The sequence below is a fragment of the Oratosquilla oratoria genome, chromosome 21 (genome assembly GCF_046742065.1).
Source record: "Oratosquilla oratoria isolate Oo_2021 chromosome 21, ASM4674206v1, whole genome shotgun sequence".
NCBI classification, from domain to species: domain Eukaryota; kingdom Metazoa; phylum Arthropoda; class Malacostraca; order Stomatopoda; family Squillidae; genus Oratosquilla; species Oratosquilla oratoria.
The window spans coordinates 31827059-31845430 of NC_134797.1; positions in this window are offsets into that span (position 1 = coordinate 31827059).

Sequence of the window (18372 nt, forward strand, 5' to 3'; positions counted from 1 at the left end):
CCTGACTTGGATTACCCAAGACTCTAAACTCCTAAATGCTAACACTGGACTACCTTGCTCAACCGTGTCCCTTTCAGGTGAACAGACTTTGTCACTGTTAGGAAGTTGCCCTCACTCCTAGTCCTCACTCCTCAGTCTTCATCACTCCTCCCGTCCTCACCTCTTCTCTGGTCCGTCTCACGACTTTTGACCCACGCAACACCTCTCTGTCTGAAGGGAATCGTTCATGGGCCCAGCTGCGTGAATCACGTGCCGCTTGGCCGCGTGACTCGACCCACAGGTGGGACAAAGCCTCCTTGAGGGACTCACGTGCAGTACCAGCATCAATCCCAGCGATGACTCAACCAGAGCTTCGCCTGAGCATGTGATGATGAACACGGTACCAGCCCCCGTACCCTATGTCTTCGTGAGTCAGCAGTGTAAGAATGTTTTGTGTCCGATTTCCCACGCATCAACTTTGCCCTTTCGTTAATTAAGGTCACAGGTCATGACCTGCCCGTGTATATAAAGACCAGATGAATGCCAAAGATTCAGATCACCTCAGAGCATCACACTGTGAGCCTGGCTCGCTGCTATGTTGCTTTCTCGCTTCCCCATCTCCCCCGCAAGTAGGCCAAGTTAGTACAAGACTTAAAATGCACAGTCGCCACCTCCCTTGCCATCTCACCCCTTCCACACACACACACTTTCCTTGCATTTAGAGCGAGCTATTATTATTGGGGCCCAGCATTCATTTCTAAATAAACGAATTCTTTTGACCAGAGTTTGCCTTCAAACCAGCCTAACATTTGGCTGCCCAACATGGGGTAGGACGATCAGCCTAACATTTGGCACCCAACATGGGACAGGACTACACTCTAACAGTCACTATGTGAAAAAAAAGCTCAAACATTAAATATGACCCCATGGAAGTGGATTCCAAATAGTAGAACTGGGATCACGAACAAAAAAATACAATCTCAACCCTTGCTGATGTCCCAGTCTACGAAGAACCACACACAACATTCAGCAATGTGGAGTAGTCAGTACCCCATGACTGAAGGACAACTCAAAGACAAATATTTAGATGAACTCTTGGATCAAAGAGTAATAAAAGTATACTGTACAAAGAAGGTGACAAATGACGTAAAGACTCCAACTTCTACACTGTCACCTATATGTAAGATACATACATACATACACCAAAAGGCAATTTCCTACTTATAAGGGGTGGCCAACCAAAAACATGCACTCACCCTTCACCTATCCCACACCCAACAGCATTGTCTTGTCCCACTTATTTTAGCTCCTTGTGAATGATCATCCTTGTTCTCTGTCCACTGCTTGGATCAGAAGCAATACAGCAAGGAACAACACTTCCAAAGCAGGGACTGAGTGTTGAAGCTGGTTTACCCGCATCACTTTGTTACATGGTAATTCTCCCCCTTACCCATTCATGAATACACAGCAGATAAAAATATATCCATTCACAACCAATCTCCACTTACATCTATATCTTGTCTTCTCCCTTCCCTGCTCTACAGGGCTCCCCTGTACCCCATCCATCTATCTTATTCTTGGTCTTTTCTTCAATTTCACTTCATCCACCTCAACCTTCCACACTAATACTTCTTCACTCCTTCTTTTCATTTGTCCAAACCATCCCAGTGTTCTTTGATTCACATAATCTGCCAACTGCCTTTCCATCTGTACTCTGCCTCCCCTTATCATTTCCTACTCTACCAATCCTCGTAAATCACATCCTGCTTGTTATACTACTGGTTAGTAAGAATGATTCTGCCATCGTATTTCCCATGCATGTCGTAAAAGATGTTTAAATGGTACAGAGTGATGAGACTAAGGATCCTGCACTCTGTATGTTCCTACAAAAATCAACACATTAGAAAGTTTGTGAGGACTTTAACCAGGACTCTAGTAACTAGTCATCAAATGTTGTAGTACAGGTGAAAATATAAGGAAAATTGTGACTGTGAGAAGAAAGATGGGTGTGTTAGCCTTAAATGAAACTAAGTTGAAGGGGAATGGTGAATTTGAATTTGGGAGTGATATAGGATAGGTATCTGGGGTGATGAGTGGGTGAGAGAGGGAAGGAGTGGCTTTGCTGATAAGTGATTATATGAAAGTGGTGGAATTCCAGTCTTGGAGGACAATGTGAGTAAAGGTGAAATTAGGATGGGATATTTTTTCATACATTCCTGGTAGTGAGAAAAGTAAAGAGGAAAATTATTATTATTTCATAAATTCAAGTGTTTAGAGAGTTTTGGGAGGAATGTAAATGTATTGGTGTTGGTGGATCTGAGTGCTAGAGAAAGAGATGAGCCAATAATTGGAGTGGTAGGAAGGTTTAATGTATCAGGTAAGAATCTTAGTGGAGAGATGATATTAAAGATGTGTTTACGAAAGGGAACTGATAACAGCGAACACAGTGTTCAAGAAGAGAGCCAAGCATAAGTATACGTGGAAGAGGGTGGTTCAAGGGATTAAAGGACTATGTAGTGGTACCAAAAGGAGAGATTGAAAGGATTCTGGACTTTCATGTTTTCAAGGGAGACCTGGGTATTATTCAGACGCCAACTTCACACATTTGTCAGATGGCTTGCTTGAATAAAAGACTTTGTGAAACTAAAAAAACGAAATAGGCAAGAACTGGTTTACTAATAGAGTGGTTAACGAAAGGAATAGACTTAGTAACCATGTAATGAGCATTGAAATTATCGGTTGTTTTAGGAAAAGGTTATCCAACTTTATGGAGATGACAGGTGCTAATGGACATGGAACTGCCTAGTGTAGGCATTATGGTCTATTGCAGTCTCATTCATTATGTTCTTATGTACTTTACCATGCGAGATGGTGTCGGGGAATAGTTAGGACGGGTTCCAGAATATTACTTTTTGAGCGCCCTGCTTGGTACAATCGGTAGCCACAATCGGCTTTGTGACCAATAGCACAGCCAATGGCTCACGCCTCAGTGGCAGAGCTAGTTAATCCAAAGAGACGGGAACGAATGAGCACAGCTTCATTCCCACACATACACACACACACACGCAAACATGTGTGCGTGTGTATGTGTATTTACCTAGTTGTAATATACGGGAAGGGAGCTATGCTCGTGGTGACCCGCCATTGTATCTCTCCGTATCAAGTTTCATCTTAAAATCTTATATAGTGTTTGCACATGCTGTTTCGTGTGTGTGTATGTGTGTGTGTACTTGCGTGTACATGTGTGTGTGTGTGTGCGTGTGCGCGCGCAAGCAAGTAAGCGTGTCTTTCTTTGAGCGTCGCTCAAAGAGACCCAGGTCCCTGGCGGCCTTGTTTTTGCCGCTCTTCCTTTTCCCTCCCCAGCCTCTTTTTATAACCCTTCCTGTCTTGCTCTTCTTTTCACCACCCCTTTAACCTTCTCGCCATGAACTGAGTCTATTTTGGGCTTCGGGCGATTAAATTCCACTGAAGATCCCTAAAGCAAAATCCCGTTTATGATGTCATGGCATTTTTCGTTTAAATTTCACAATGTGACTTCTGTCACATATTATTTCACCCACCCCACGACTGAAGGCGGGTGATTTCGTGGAACTGGGGCAGAACCATCCTCTTTATCTTTCTTCTCCTCCTCCTTTATTCGAAATTTTCAGTTTAAATTCTTCCTTTGGGCTACCGATTCCTGACCTTGCATGTTCTTCGCATCCCTTCCAAATTCTCAAGCCGATCATCCACCTCGAAATATTACGAGGAATTTGTTTTATCGTGAGAAAGAAAAATAGATTCATCGTGGCTTATCTATAATGTTGGTTCAAAAATATATTGTAAAAATATCATGAAGTTCATCCAAAGATGACTCTTTGGTAACCAGATTTTTTTTTCTCTAAAACCTAAGATAACTAGAAATGTAGAACCATTGACATATATATATATATATATATATATATATATATATATATATATATATATATATATACATATATGCGCATGTATGTATTTACCTAGTTGTATTTACCTAGTTGTATTTTACGGGAAGGGGAGCTATGCTCGTGAGGTCCCGTCTTCATATCTCATTTTATCTAAACTATTTTTAAATTCATGTATTGTTTTTGCACACACCACTTTCTCATCTAACTTGTTCCAACTGTCTATTGCTCTGTGAGGAAAGCTGTTCTTTTTCAAATCTCTTCTATAGTTGTCTTTTTTTATTTTCTTTCCGTGTCCTCTTGTATTTCTGTCATCCCATTTTATCAGATTCTCTCTATCAGTAATTTCTATGCCTTTCATGATTCTGTAAATAGCTATCAAATCTCCTCTCTCTCTTCTTTGCTCTAGTGTCTGTAGTTTAAGTTTTTGTAGTCTCTCTTCATATGATAGTTTTGAGAGTGTTGGTGCCAGTTTAGTAATTGCTCTTTGTATTCTTTCAAGTTTTTTTATACATTTTTTTGTACTTGGTGACCATATCGTTGCTGCATATTCCAATCTTGGTCTTATCAGGGTGATTAGGATTTTCCTCACCATTTCTTCATCCAGGTATGTAAATGCCACTTTGATTGTTCTTATTAAATTATAAGTTTCTCCAAAAATCTTATTTATATGTTTCTCAGGTGACATATTATTCATAACAATGACTCCCAGGTCCCTCTCATTTTCTACTCTTTTTATTCCTTCTTCTCCCAAATTATATGATCCTGTTATTCTGTTTTTGCTTTTTCCAAATTCCATTATACTACACTTTTTTGTATTGAACTCCATCTCCCACTTCCTACTCCATTCTTGTACTTTATTTAGATCTCTCTGTAGTGATTCACAATCCTCTTCAGTTTTCACTCTTTTCAGTAATTTTGCATCATCTGCAAAGAAGCTCATATAGCTTTCAATTCCTTCATCCATATCATTAATATATATAGCAAACATTATTGGGGCCAGAACTGTTCCCTGCGGGACACCGCTTATTACTTCATTCCATTTTGAGTGCTGATCTCTTATCACTACTCTCATTTTTCTTTCTTGCAAAAAGTCTTCCATCCAATTTAGCAATTTACCTTGTATTCCTCCTTCATATTCTAATTTCTTAAGCAACTTCTTATGTGGTACTTTGTCAAAAGCTTTTTTTAGGTCTAGAAATGCACAATCAGCCCATCCATCTCTTTCTTGTATTATATCTATTAGTCTTGAATAGAAACATATTAAATTGGTGACGCATGATCGTCCTTGTCTGAATCCAAATTGCCTTGGATTTAGTACGTTGTTTTTTTCCAAGTATTTTACCCATCTACTTTTGATAATTCTTTCACATATTTTTGCTATTGTACTTGTTAGAGAGACTGGTCTATAGTTGGTAGGTTCTTCTTTATTTCCTCCTTTATATATAGGTACTATATTTGCTTTTTTCCAATCTTCTGGAACTTTTCCTTCTTTTAAGGAACTGCTTATTATGCTATGTATTTTGTCTGCCAGTTCATTCCTACATTCTTTCAGAATCCAGTTTGCTATTTCATCTGGCCCATGCGATTTTCTGACATCAAAATTACCCAAGTGTGTCAATATTTCATTCTTCGTTACTTCTATTTCTTCCATAGGGGGGACTTTTTCCTTCCACTCAATCTCTTCAGGTTGTATATTTTCCCTTGTAAACACTGATTTAAAATGTTTGTTCATAATTTCTGCCATTTCCATTTCCTCAGTGTATTCAACTCCTCCTTGTCTTAATTTCTCCAAGTCTTGTTTGTTTTTCAGTTTATTGTTTACAAATCTGTAGAATAGTTTTGGTTGATCTTTACACTTTTCTATAACATCTTTTTCATATTTTCTTTTTTCCTCTCTGCACTTTTGTACATATTCATTTCTATAACCAGTATATATTTTCCATTTTTCAGGTCTTCTGTCTTTTTTCCATCCGGTCCAGGCTTTGTCTCTTTTGTCTTTTAACTCCCTACAACTTTTGTTGTACCAGCATTTTACATATTCTTTTTCTTGTTTTTGTCTTGGGACATACTTTTCCACTCCTTCTTTGTAAATTTTTGTCAAAATATTCCATTTCTCTTCCACTGATGTTTCTTCTTTGTATATTTCTTCCCAGTTTTCTTGTTGGAAGAATTCTCTTATTTTATCAAAGTTTGTTTTTTCATACATCATTCTTCCTTTTCTATATTGTTCATTTCTTTTCATATATTTTTCTTCATTAAGTTCCAGTTCAATCAATATGTGGTCACTTTTACCTATTGGTGTTTTATATTCAATCTTGTCCACTATTCTAGGTTCAGATGTAATTATTAAGTCTAGCCTCGATGGTTCTTCTTCATTTCTATACCTAGTGTTCTCTTGTATCCATTGTGTCATTGAATGGTCAGTAATCATCTCAAGTAGAGCATTTCCCCATGAGTCATCACCACTCTTTACTGTCATTTCTTCCCAGCAGATTTCTTTGCAATTAAAGTCGCCCATCATAACTATTCTTCCTCCGTCTTCCATTATTTTAGTTAATGCTATCTTTGTGTCCTCTAACATACTTTTATGTTCACTCTCCTCCCATGAGGCTGTTTTCGGAGGCACATAATTGATCACAAATTTTCTGCTCTTCTTATCTCGGTCTTCCACTTCTATCATAATCATCTCTACTGTATTCTTTCCATATATGACACCTTTCACGTTTATATCCTTCTTTGTCAGGAACATAACTCCACCCCCTTGTTTTTTCTCTCTGTTTCTAATCCAATAATTGTATGTATCATGTCCTACACTGTTGGGTGGTAGTGGGCCTTTTAATTTTGTTTCTACAATTCCCATTATGTCCGGTTCTTTTTCTTTCAAATAATCATTCAGTTCATTCAATCCTGTTATCAATCCATCTATATTTGTGTAAGACACTCTTAGTTTTCTGCCACTTCCATTGTGTTCTCTGTTTCCCTTATGTTTTTCTTTAGTATGTCGAACTGCTTTATTTTCATGTTCACTACTCTCCAATAGAATCTCTCTTTCTCTGACTCCGTTCTTTCCTCGTTTTTTGCCTTAGCTTCAATTCTTTTCTGCTTTTCTGCCTCTCTTTCCTCCTTATTCATTTCTCTTTTTATCCATACCTTTTTATATTGATCATTTGTTGCTAGTTTCCCTGTCTTGGATAGAATTTTCTCTGCCGTTGTTTGTGACCTGAATTTAATCTTAATTGGTCTGGTCTTATCTGTACTATATTTTCCGAGTCTGAATTTTTCCTCAATTTCCTTTATAATTTCTGGTTCATCTTCCTGGACTAATTTTAATAAACTGCTTACCCTTTCATTTTCCTCCTTGATTCTTGCGGTTCTATCTGGGTTATGTTTCTCTTCCATTCCTAATATAATTATACATTTCTTTTTGTCAGCTAATTCTCTTACTATATTCTCCTTCTGTCTCATCACTTTAATAACTGAGTCTTCATTATGTTCTTTCAATTGCTGTTTGACTATGTCAGTGAATGAAACCTTATTCCCTTCTTGAGTTATTCTCCAATTTTTAGCTTCTGTAGCTATTTTCTCACTGTTTTCATTACTATTCTTCTTCAATTTCTCATTCTCCTCCTTTACATTTCCTAACTGTCTTTTTAGGTCCTCTACTTCTTCAGTTAAGTTTCTGTTAGCCTTCTCTAGTTGTTCCAATCTTTCAATTCTCTGGAAGATGGAGTCTACCTTACCTAACTTACGTTCCAAGTCCTCGATCACCTTATCAACTCTCTCCTCTAGTCTTATCAGTCGGGGGGGGGGTTGTGTCCCCCCCACCCTCTTTAAATCCCTGGAACATATTCTCGTCACTTTCTACTGTATTTCTCCTCTCTATACTTCTAATCTTTACATTTTTATTTGCCATTTCGTCATCCGGTGGTCGTTTCATGTTGACCTTACGCCCGTCTGCCTGGGCCAAGTCCTCCACATCCTCATTTCCTTCCATTTCCCCAGCAATCCCTCCCCTTCTCCTCTTTTCCTACTTACCTACTGCCTCACGAGCAATTTCCCCCCCCCCTGCAAATACAAAAAGGCACTTCTCTTTGCGTTGGTATCCACAATCTGCACTTTTCTTCAGAGCGTTCGTCAAGCCGTCCGTTCGTTGAAAGTGTGTGTGTGTGTGTGTATTTACCTAGTTGTATTTACCTAGTTGTATTTTACGGGAAGGGGAGCTATGCTCGTGAGGTCCCGTCTTCATATCTCATTTTATCTAAACTATTTTTAAATTCATGTATTGTTTTTGCACACACCACTTTCTCATCTAACTTGTTCCAACTGTCTATTGCTCTGTGAGGAAAGCTGTTCTTTTTCAAATCTCTTCTATAGTTGTCTTTTTTTATTTTCTTTCCGTGTCCTCTTGTATTTCTGTCATCCCATTTTATCAGATTCTCTCTATCAGTAATTTCTATGCCTTTCATGATTCTGTAAATAGCTATCAAATCTCCTCTCTCTCTTCTTTGCTCTAGTGTCTGTAGTTTAAGTTTTTGTAGTCTCTCTTCATATGATAGTTTTGAGAGTGTTGGTGCCAGTTTAGTAATTGCTCTTTGTATTCTTTCAAGTTTTTTTATACATTTTTTTGTACTTGGTGACCATATCGTTGCTGCATATTCCAATCTTGGTCTTATCAGGGTGATTAGGATTTTCCTCACCATTTCTTCATCCAGGTATGTAAATGCCACTTTGATTGTTCTTATTAAATTATAAGTTTCTCCAAAAATCTTATTTATATGTTTCTCAGGTGACATATTATTCATAACAATGACTCCCAGGTCCCTCTCATTTTCTACTCTTTTTATTCCTTCTTCTCCCAAATTATATGATCCTGTTATTCTGTTTTTGCTTTTTCCAAATTCCATTATACTACACTTTTTTGTATTGAACTCCATCTCCCACTTCCTACTCCATTCTTGTACTTTATTTAGATCTCTCTGTAGTGATTCACAATCCTCTTCAGTTTTCACTCTTTTCAGTAATTTTGCATCATCTGCAAAGAAGCTCATATAGCTTTCAATTCCTTCATCCATATCATTAATATATATAGCAAACATTATTGGGGCCAGAACTGTTCCCTGCGGGACACCGCTTATTACTTCATTCCATTTTGAGTGCTGATCTCTTATCACTACTCTCATTTTTCTTTCTTGCAAAAAGTCTTCCATCCAATTTAGCAATTTACCTTGTATTCCTCCTTCATATTCTAATTTCTTAAGCAACTTCTTATGTGGTACTTTGTCAAAAGCTTTTTTTAGGTCTAGAAATGCACAATCAGCCCATCCATCTCTTTCTTGTATTATATCTATTAGTCTTGAATAGAAACATATTAAATTGGTGACGCATGATCGTCCTTGTCTGAATCCAAATTGCCTTGGATTTAGTACGTTGTTTTTTTCCAAGTATTTTACCCATCTACTTTTGATAATTCTTTCACATATTTTTGCTATTGTACTTGTTAGAGAGACTGGTCTATAGTTGGTAGGTTCTTCTTTATTTCCTCCTTTATATATAGGTACTATATTTGCTTTTTTCCAATCTTCTGGAACTTTTCCTTCTTTTAAGGAACTGCTTATTATGCTATGTATTTTGTCTGCCAGTTCATTCCTACATTCTTTCAGAATCCAGTTTGCTATTTCATCTGGCCCATGCGATTTTCTGACATCAAAATTACCCAAGTGTGTCAATATTTCATTCTTCGTTACTTCTATTTCTTCCATAGGGGGGACTTTTTCCTTCCACTCAATCTCTTCAGGTTGTATATTTTCCCTTGTAAACACTGATTTAAAATGTTTGTTCATAATTTCTGCCATTTCCATTTCCTCAGTGTATTCAACTCCTCCTTGTCTTAATTTCTCCAAGTCTTGTTTGTTTTTCAGTTTATTGTTTACAAATCTGTAGAATAGTTTTGGTTGATCTTTACACTTTTCTATAACATCTTTTTCATATTTTCTTTTTTCCTCTCTGCACTTTTGTACATATTCATTTCTATAACCAGTATATATTTTCCATTTTTCAGGTCTTCTGTCTTTTTTCCATCCGGTCCAGGCTTTGTCTCTTTTGTCTTTTAACTCCCTACAACTTTTGTTGTACCAGCATTTTACATATTCTTTTTCTTGTTTTTGTCTTGGGACATACTTTTCCACTCCTTCTTTGTAAATTTTTGTCAAAATATTCCATTTCTCTTCCACTGATGTTTCTTCTTTGTATATTTCTTCCCAGTTTTCTTGTTGGAAGAATTCTCTTATTTTATCAAAGTTTGTTTTTTCATACATCATTCTTCCTTTTCTATATTGTTCATTTCTTTTCATATATTTTTCTTCATTAAGTTCCAGTTCAATCAATATGTGGTCACTTTTACCTATTGGTGTTTTATATTCAATCTTGTCCACTATTCTAGGTTCAGATGTAATTATTAAGTCTAGCCTCGATGGTTCTTCTTCATTTCTATACCTAGTGTTCTCTTGTATCCATTGTGTCATTGAATGGTCAGTAATCATCTCAAGTAGAGCATTTCCCCATGAGTCATCACCACTCTTTACTGTCATTTCTTCCCAGCAGATTTCTTTGCAATTAAAGTCGCCCATCATAACTATTCTTCCTCCGTCTTCCATTATTTTAGTTAATGCTATCTTTGTGTCCTCTAACATACTTTTATGTTCACTCTCCTCCCATGAGGCTGTTTTCGGAGGCACATAATTGATCACAAATTTTCTGCTCTTCTTATCTCGGTCTTCCACTTCTATCATAATCATCTCTACTGTATTCTTTCCATATATGACACCTTTCACGTTTATATCCTTCTTTGTCAGGAACATAACTCCACCCCCTTGTTTTTTCTCTCTGTTTCTAATCCAATAATTGTATGTATCATGTCCTACACTGTTGGGTGGTAGTGGGCCTTTTAATTTTGTTTCTACAATTCCCATTATGTCCGGTTCTTTTTCTTTCAAATAATCATTCAGTTCATTCAATCCTGTTATCAATCCATCTATATTTGTGTAAGACACTCTTAGTTTTCTGCCACTTCCATTGTGTTCTCTGTTTCCCTTATGTTTTTCTTTAGTATGTCGAACTGCTTTATTTTCATGTTCACTACTCTCCAATAGAATCTCTCTTTCTCTGACTCCGTTCTTTCCTCGTTTTTTGCCTTAGCTTCAATTCTTTTCTGCTTTTCTGCCTCTCTTTCCTCCTTATTCATTTCTCTTTTTATCCATACCTTTTTATATTGATCATTTGTTGCTAGTTTCCCTGTCTTGGATAGAATTTTCTCTGCCGTTGTTTGTGACCTGAATTTAATCTTAATTGGTCTGGTCTTATCTGTACTATATTTTCCGAGTCTGAATTTTTCCTCAATTTCCTTTATAATTTCTGGTTCATCTTCCTGGACTAATTTTAATAAACTGCTTACCCTTTCATTTTCCTCCTTGATTCTTGCGGTTCTATCTGGGTTATGTTTCTCTTCCATTCCTAATATAATTATACATTTCTTTTTGTCAGCTAATTCTCTTACTATATTCTCCTTCTGTCTCATCACTTTAATAACTGAGTCTTCATTATGTTCTTTCAATTGCTGTTTGACTATGTCAGTGAATGAAACCTTATTCCCTTCTTGAGTTATTCTCCAATTTTTAGCTTCTGTAGCTATTTTCTCACTGTTTTCATTACTATTCTTCTTCAATTTCTCATTCTCCTCCTTTACATTTCCTAACTGTCTTTTTAGGTCCTCTACTTCTTCAGTTAAGTTTCTGTTAGCCTTCTCTAGTTGTTCCAATCTTTCAATTCTCTGGAAGATGGAGTCTACCTTACCTAACTTACGTTCCAAGTCCTCGATCACCTTATCAACTCTCTCCTCTAGTCTTATCAGTCGGGGGGGGGGTTGTGTCCCCCCCACCCTCTTTAAATCCCTGGAACATATTCTCGTCACTTTCTACTGTATTTCTCCTCTCTATACTTCTAATCTTTACATTTTTATTTGCCATTTCGTCATCCGGTGGTCGTTTCATGTTGACCTTACGCCCGTCTGCCTGGGCCAAGTCCTCCACATCCTCATTTCCTTCCATTTCCCCAGCAATCCCTCCCCTTCTCCTCTTTTCCTACTTACCTACTGCCTCACGAGCAATTTCCCCCCCCCCTGCAAATACAAAAAGGCACTTCTCTTTGCGTTGATATCCACAATCTGCACTTTTCTTCAGAGCGTTCGTCAAGCCGTCCGTTCGTTGAAAGTGTGTGTGTGTGTGTGTATTTACCTAGTTGTATTTACCTAGTTGTATTTTACGGGAAGGGGAGCTATGCTCGTGAGGTCCCGTCTTCATATCTCATTTTATCTAAACTATTTTTAAATTCATGTATTGTTTTTGCACACACCACTTTCTCATCTAACTTGTTCCAACTGTCTATTGCTCTGTGAGGAAAGCTGTTCTTTTTCAAATCTCTTCTATAGTTGTCTTTTTTTATTTTCTTTCCGTGTCCTCTTGTATTTCTGTCATCCCATTTTATCAGATTCTCTCTATCAGTAATTTCTATGCCTTTCATGATTCTGTAAATAGCTATCAAATCTCCTCTCTCTCTTCTTTGCTCTAGTGTCTGTAGTTTAAGTTTTTGTAGTCTCTCTTCATATGATAGTTTTGAGAGTGTTGGTGCCAGTTTAGTAATTGCTCTTTGTATTCTTTCAAGTTTTTTTATACATTTTTTTGTACTTGGTGACCATATCGTTGCTGCATATTCCAATCTTGGTCTTATCAGGGTGATTAGGATTTTCCTCACCATTTCTTCATCCAGGTATGTAAATGCCACTTTGATTGTTCTTATTAAATTATAAGTTTCTCCAAAAATCTTATTTATATGTTTCTCAGGTGACATATTATTCATAACAATGACTCCCAGGTCCCTCTCATTTTCTACTCTTTTTATTCCTTCTTCTCCCAAATTATATGATCCTGTTATTCTGTTTTTGCTTTTTCCAAATTCCATTATACTACACTTTTTTGTATTGAACTCCATCTCCCACTTCCTACTCCATTCTTGTACTTTATTTAGATCTCTCTGTAGTGATTCACAATCCTCTTCAGTTTTCACTCTTTTCAGTAATTTTGCATCATCTGCAAAGAAGCTCATATAGCTTTCAATTCCTTCATCCATATCATTAATATATATAGCAAACATTATTGGGGCCAGAACTGTTCCCTGCGGGACACTGCTTATTACTTCATTCCATTTTGAGTGCTGATCTCTTATCACTACTCTCATTTTTCTTTCTTGCAAAAAGTCTTCCATCCAATTTAGCAATTTACCTTGTATTCCTCCTTCATATTCTAATTTCTTAAGCAACTTCTTATGTGGTACTTTGTCAAAAGCTTTTTTTAGGTCTAGAAATGCACAATCAGCCCATCCATCTCTTTCTTGTATTATATCTATTAGTCTTGAATAGAAACATATTAAATTGGTGACGCATGATCGTCCTTGTCTGAATCCAAATTGCCTTGGATTTAGTACGTTGTTTTTTTCCAAGTATTTTACCCATCTACTTTTGATAATTCTTTCACATATTTTTGCTATTGTACTTGTTAGAGAGACTGGTCTATAGTTGGTAGGTTCTTCTTTATTTCCTCCTTTATATATAGGTACTATATTTGCTTTTTTCCAATCTTCTGGAACTTTTCCTTCTTTTAAGGAACTGCTTATTATGCTATGTATTTTGTCTGCCAGTTCATTCCTACATTCTTTCAGAATCCAGTTTGCTATTTCATCTGGCCCATGCGATTTTCTGACATCAAAATTACCCAAGTGTGTCAATATTTCATTCTTCGTTACTTCTATTTCTTCCATAGGGGGGACTTTTTCCTTCCACTCAATCTCTTCAGGTTGTATATTTTCCCTTGTAAACACTGATTTAAAATGTTTGTTCATAATTTCTGCCATTTCCATTTCCTCAGTGTATTCAACTCCTCCTTGTCTTAATTTCTCCAAGTCTTGTTTGTTTTTTCAGTTTATTGTTTACAAATCTGTAGAATAGTTTTGGTTGATCTTTACACTTTTCTATAACATCTTTTTCATATTTTCTTTTTTCCTCTCTGCACTTTTGTACATATTCATTTCTATAACCAGTATATATTTTCCATTTTTCAGGTCTTCTGTCTTTTTTCCATCCGGTCCAGGCTTTGTCTCTTTTGTCTTTTAACTCCCTACAACTTTTGTTGTACCAGCATTTTACATATTCTTTTTCTTGTTTTTGTCTTGGGACATACTTTTCCACTCCTTCTTTGTAAATTTTTGTCAAAATATTCCATTTCTCTTCCACTGATGTTTCTTCTTTGTATATTTCTTCCCAGTTTTCTTGTTGGAAGAATTCTCTTATTTTATCAAAGTTTGTTTTTTCATACATCATTCTTCCTTTTCTATATTGTTCATTTCTTTTCATATATTTTTCTTCATTAAGTTCCAGTTCAATCAATATGTGGTCACTTTTACCTATTGGTGTTTTATATTCAATCTTGTCCACTATTCTAGGTTCAGATGTAATTATTAAGTCTAGCCTCGATGGTTCTTCTTCATTTCTATACCTAGTGTTCTCTTGTATCCATTGTGTCATTGAATGGTCAGTAATCATCTCAAGTAGAGCATTTCCCCATGAGTCATCACCACTCTTTACTGTCATTTCTTCCCAGCAGATTTCTTTGCAATTAAAGTCGCCCATCATAACTATTCTTCCTCCGTCTTCCATTATTTTAGTTAATGCTATCTTTGTGTCCTCTAACATACTTTTATGTTCACTCTCCTCCCATGAGGCTGTTTTCGGAGGCACATAATTGATCACAAATTTTCTGCTCTTCTTATCTCGGTCTTCCACTTCTATCATAATCATCTCTACTGTATTCTTTCCATATATGACACCTTTCACGTTTATATCCTTCTTTGTCAGGAACATAACTCCACCCCCTTGTTTTTTCTCTCTGTTTCTAATCCAATAATTGTATGTATCATGTCATACACTGTTGGGTGGTAGTGGGCCTTTTAATTTTGTTTCTACAATTCCCATTATGTCCGGTTCTTTTTCTTTCAAATAATCATTCAGTTCATTCAATCCTGTTATCAATCCATCTATATTTGTGTAAGACACTCTTAGTTTTCTGCCACTTCCATTGTGTTCTCTGTTTCCCTTATGTTTTTCTTTAGTATGTCGAACTGCTTTATTTTCATGTTCACTACTCTCCAATAGAATCTCTCTTTCTCTGACTCCGTTCTTTCCTCGTTTTTTGCCTTAGCTTCAATTCTTTTCTGCTTTTCTGCCTCTCTTTCCTCCTTATTCATTTCTCTTTTTATCCATACCTTTTTATATTGATCATTTGTTGCTAGTTTCCCTGTCTTGGATAGAATTTTCTCTGCCGTTGTTTGTGACCTGAATTTAATCTTAATTGGTCTGGTCTTATCTGTACTATATTTTCCGAGTCTGAATTTTTCCTCAATTTCCTTTATAATTTCTGGTTCATCTTCCTGGACTAATTTTAATAAACTGCTTACCCTTTCATTTTCCTCCTTGATTCTTGCGGTTCTATCTGGGTTATGTTTCTCTTCCATTCCTAATATAATTATACATTTCTTTTTGTCAGCTAATTCTCTTACTATATTCTCCTTCTGTCTCATCACTTTAATAACTGAGTCTTCATTATGTTCTTTCAATTGCTGTTTGACTATGTCAGTGAATGAAACCTTATTCCCTTCTTGAGTTATTCTCCAATTTTTAGCTTCTGTAGCTATTTTCTCACTGTTTTCATTACTATTCTTCTTCAATTTCTCATTCTCCTCCTTTACATTTCCTAACTGTCTTTTTAGGTCCTCTACTTCTTCAGTTAAGTTTCTGTTAGCCTTCTCTAGTTGTTCCAATCTTTCAATTCTCTGGAAGATGGAGTCTACCTTACCTAACTTACGTTCCAAGTCCTCGATCACCTTATCAACTCTCTCCTCTAGTCTTATCAGTCGGGGGGGGGTTGTGTCCCCCCCACCCTCTTTAAATCCCTGGAACATATTCTCGTCACTTTCTACTGTATTTCTCCTCTCTATACTTCTAATCTTTACATTTTTATTTGCCATTTCGTCATCCGGTGGTCGTTTCATGTTGACCTTACGCCCGTCTGCCTGGGCCAAGTCCTCCACATCCTCATTTCCTTCCATTTCCCCAGCAATCCCTCCCCTTCTCCTCTTTTCCTACTTACCTACTGCCTCACGAGCAATTTCCCCCCCCCTGCAAATACAAAAAGGCACTTCTCTTTGCGTTGATATCCACAATCTGCACTTTTCTTCAGAGCGTTCGTCAAGCCGTCCGTTCGTTGAAAGTGTGTGTGTGTGTGTGTGTGTGTGTGTGTGTGTGTGTGTGTGTGTGTGTGTGTGTGTTAAGAAGGTAAGACAGATGAGTGGAAAAGGTGGTAGAAAAACGCGGGTTGAAGCGAGAACACTGTAAAGTAGAACATTATTTTGTGGGAGAAAAGTGTGAGTGTTCAACAGAGGTTAAAATATTAAATCGCTGAAACCTCTTTTATATTCAGGGAGGATAGAAATACGTTATACTCGTAAATATACTGTATATATATATATATATATATATATATATATATATATATATATATATATATACATATATATACAGTAACGAAGACAGATCAGCTCTTATATAATATTTAATTTGGCTTTACGCCACAAACTTTCTTGTGGTTAGAACGATGCTCCACGAAAGGATTCTGGTTTTGCCGGCTGGAGACCGTTGCTCAGATTGAATGCCATTTGCTTCGTGACCGGAATTCGAATGTGCGCGTTTCGCCTTCAGAACAGCCGCTAAAAGCACACGCTACTACTGTACCACAATGGACTTATGTACGAGTTTAATAATAAATAGAATTCCTGACCACCGGATCTGTCCTATTTTGGTCCAGAACACATGAGCGAAATTCCGATAACGTCTATGCCTCCCCAATATCTTTGGCTTTCTAAAATTCTTCAATGAATATTTTCCGTCTACGCTACTCGTTTTTATTTATCTATTTATTGATTGATTGATTTATCTTATTTGTTTGTTTATTTATTTTACGATTGAGGTAATAGGCGGTGACGTTGCCTATATTATGCCTCATGCTTTGTCACTGTACCGACGAGAGAAGGTCTCAACCTGTTTTCTCAGTTATCCCATACTTATGTATTACTGTTCACTAGGTCTTATTAGTTTTCGATTTGTAGCCCCACTTTTGAAACTTTTGAGTACCACTTTGGAGCCCAAGGACAGTTCGATAACTTCTGCTTTAAAGTGAACCTAGCGTTAGACAGAATAGAATATTGTAAGTGTAACAAATTCATCACAGTCGTTCGTATAAGGTCGTATAAGGTCGTTCGTATTGATCTAAGCTCTTGGAAACTGCAGACGATTTTCTTTGGCTTGAGAGACGGATTTGTGATAGAAATATCTCAGTCGTTCGAGATTTTGTCTGAGAATATTTCTACGCCCCCCCACTCCCCGGATTCACCTTTCAGTTGAATAAAATCACCTGGCGTCACATAAAGACCGATGACGCTCTACATCGTCCGTACTGTAAAGGTTACGATTCTTTCAGGTGTGATTCCCGGAAATAGATAAAATAAATATATAAATAGATAAAAATAAAAATGAAAATGAAAACGTTCGGACTTTCTTATTTTCCAATGTTTTTTCTGTATATATAAGTAGTCGAAACGTCAGGAATACACTACGACCGGAGATAATAGTCCATGATGAATTTTTACCATATCTCAATAACTACTACGTCGATTTAGATGAAAATTTACATGGCATTAGATTACACTATCAGTAGCCTTTCATTAAAATTTGAAGTCAATATCTTTGTTAGTTTTTTAATAATCTAATTTTTTTTTCAGGTGAACAGAGATAATAGTCCTGTTAAAAGGATTTATGTATTTTCGTTAATTATAAGGATAAATATACAAAGTAAAGCAAAATAACAATTTTAAACAACCCATACCATAAGTATACAACATAACAATCAATTACAAGAATGAAATATTAAATATACATCTCATAAATTTATTATTAGTATTTGATATATGATCCATTTTGTCTGATGACCTCAAATATGCGATTGGTAGTTGAATCAGTCAGTTTTGTGATAGTGGCGGGTGGTACTGTTCTAGCAGCTTCTTTTATTGCTTCCCACAGTGAATCCTTAGACGTATATTGCTTGCCATTTAAGTAGATCTTCTTTTTTATGATACTCCACAAGTTTTCAATCGGATTTAAATCCGGAGAACAGGCTGGCCACTTCATCAAAGTGTCTCCATTAAATCCCATGGAGGAGAGCATTTCCGTTGTTCTCTTGGCAGCATGTGCTGGTGCATTATCATGCATAAAAATGACTTTTGTGAGCTTTGATAATGGGAGTTCATCCAG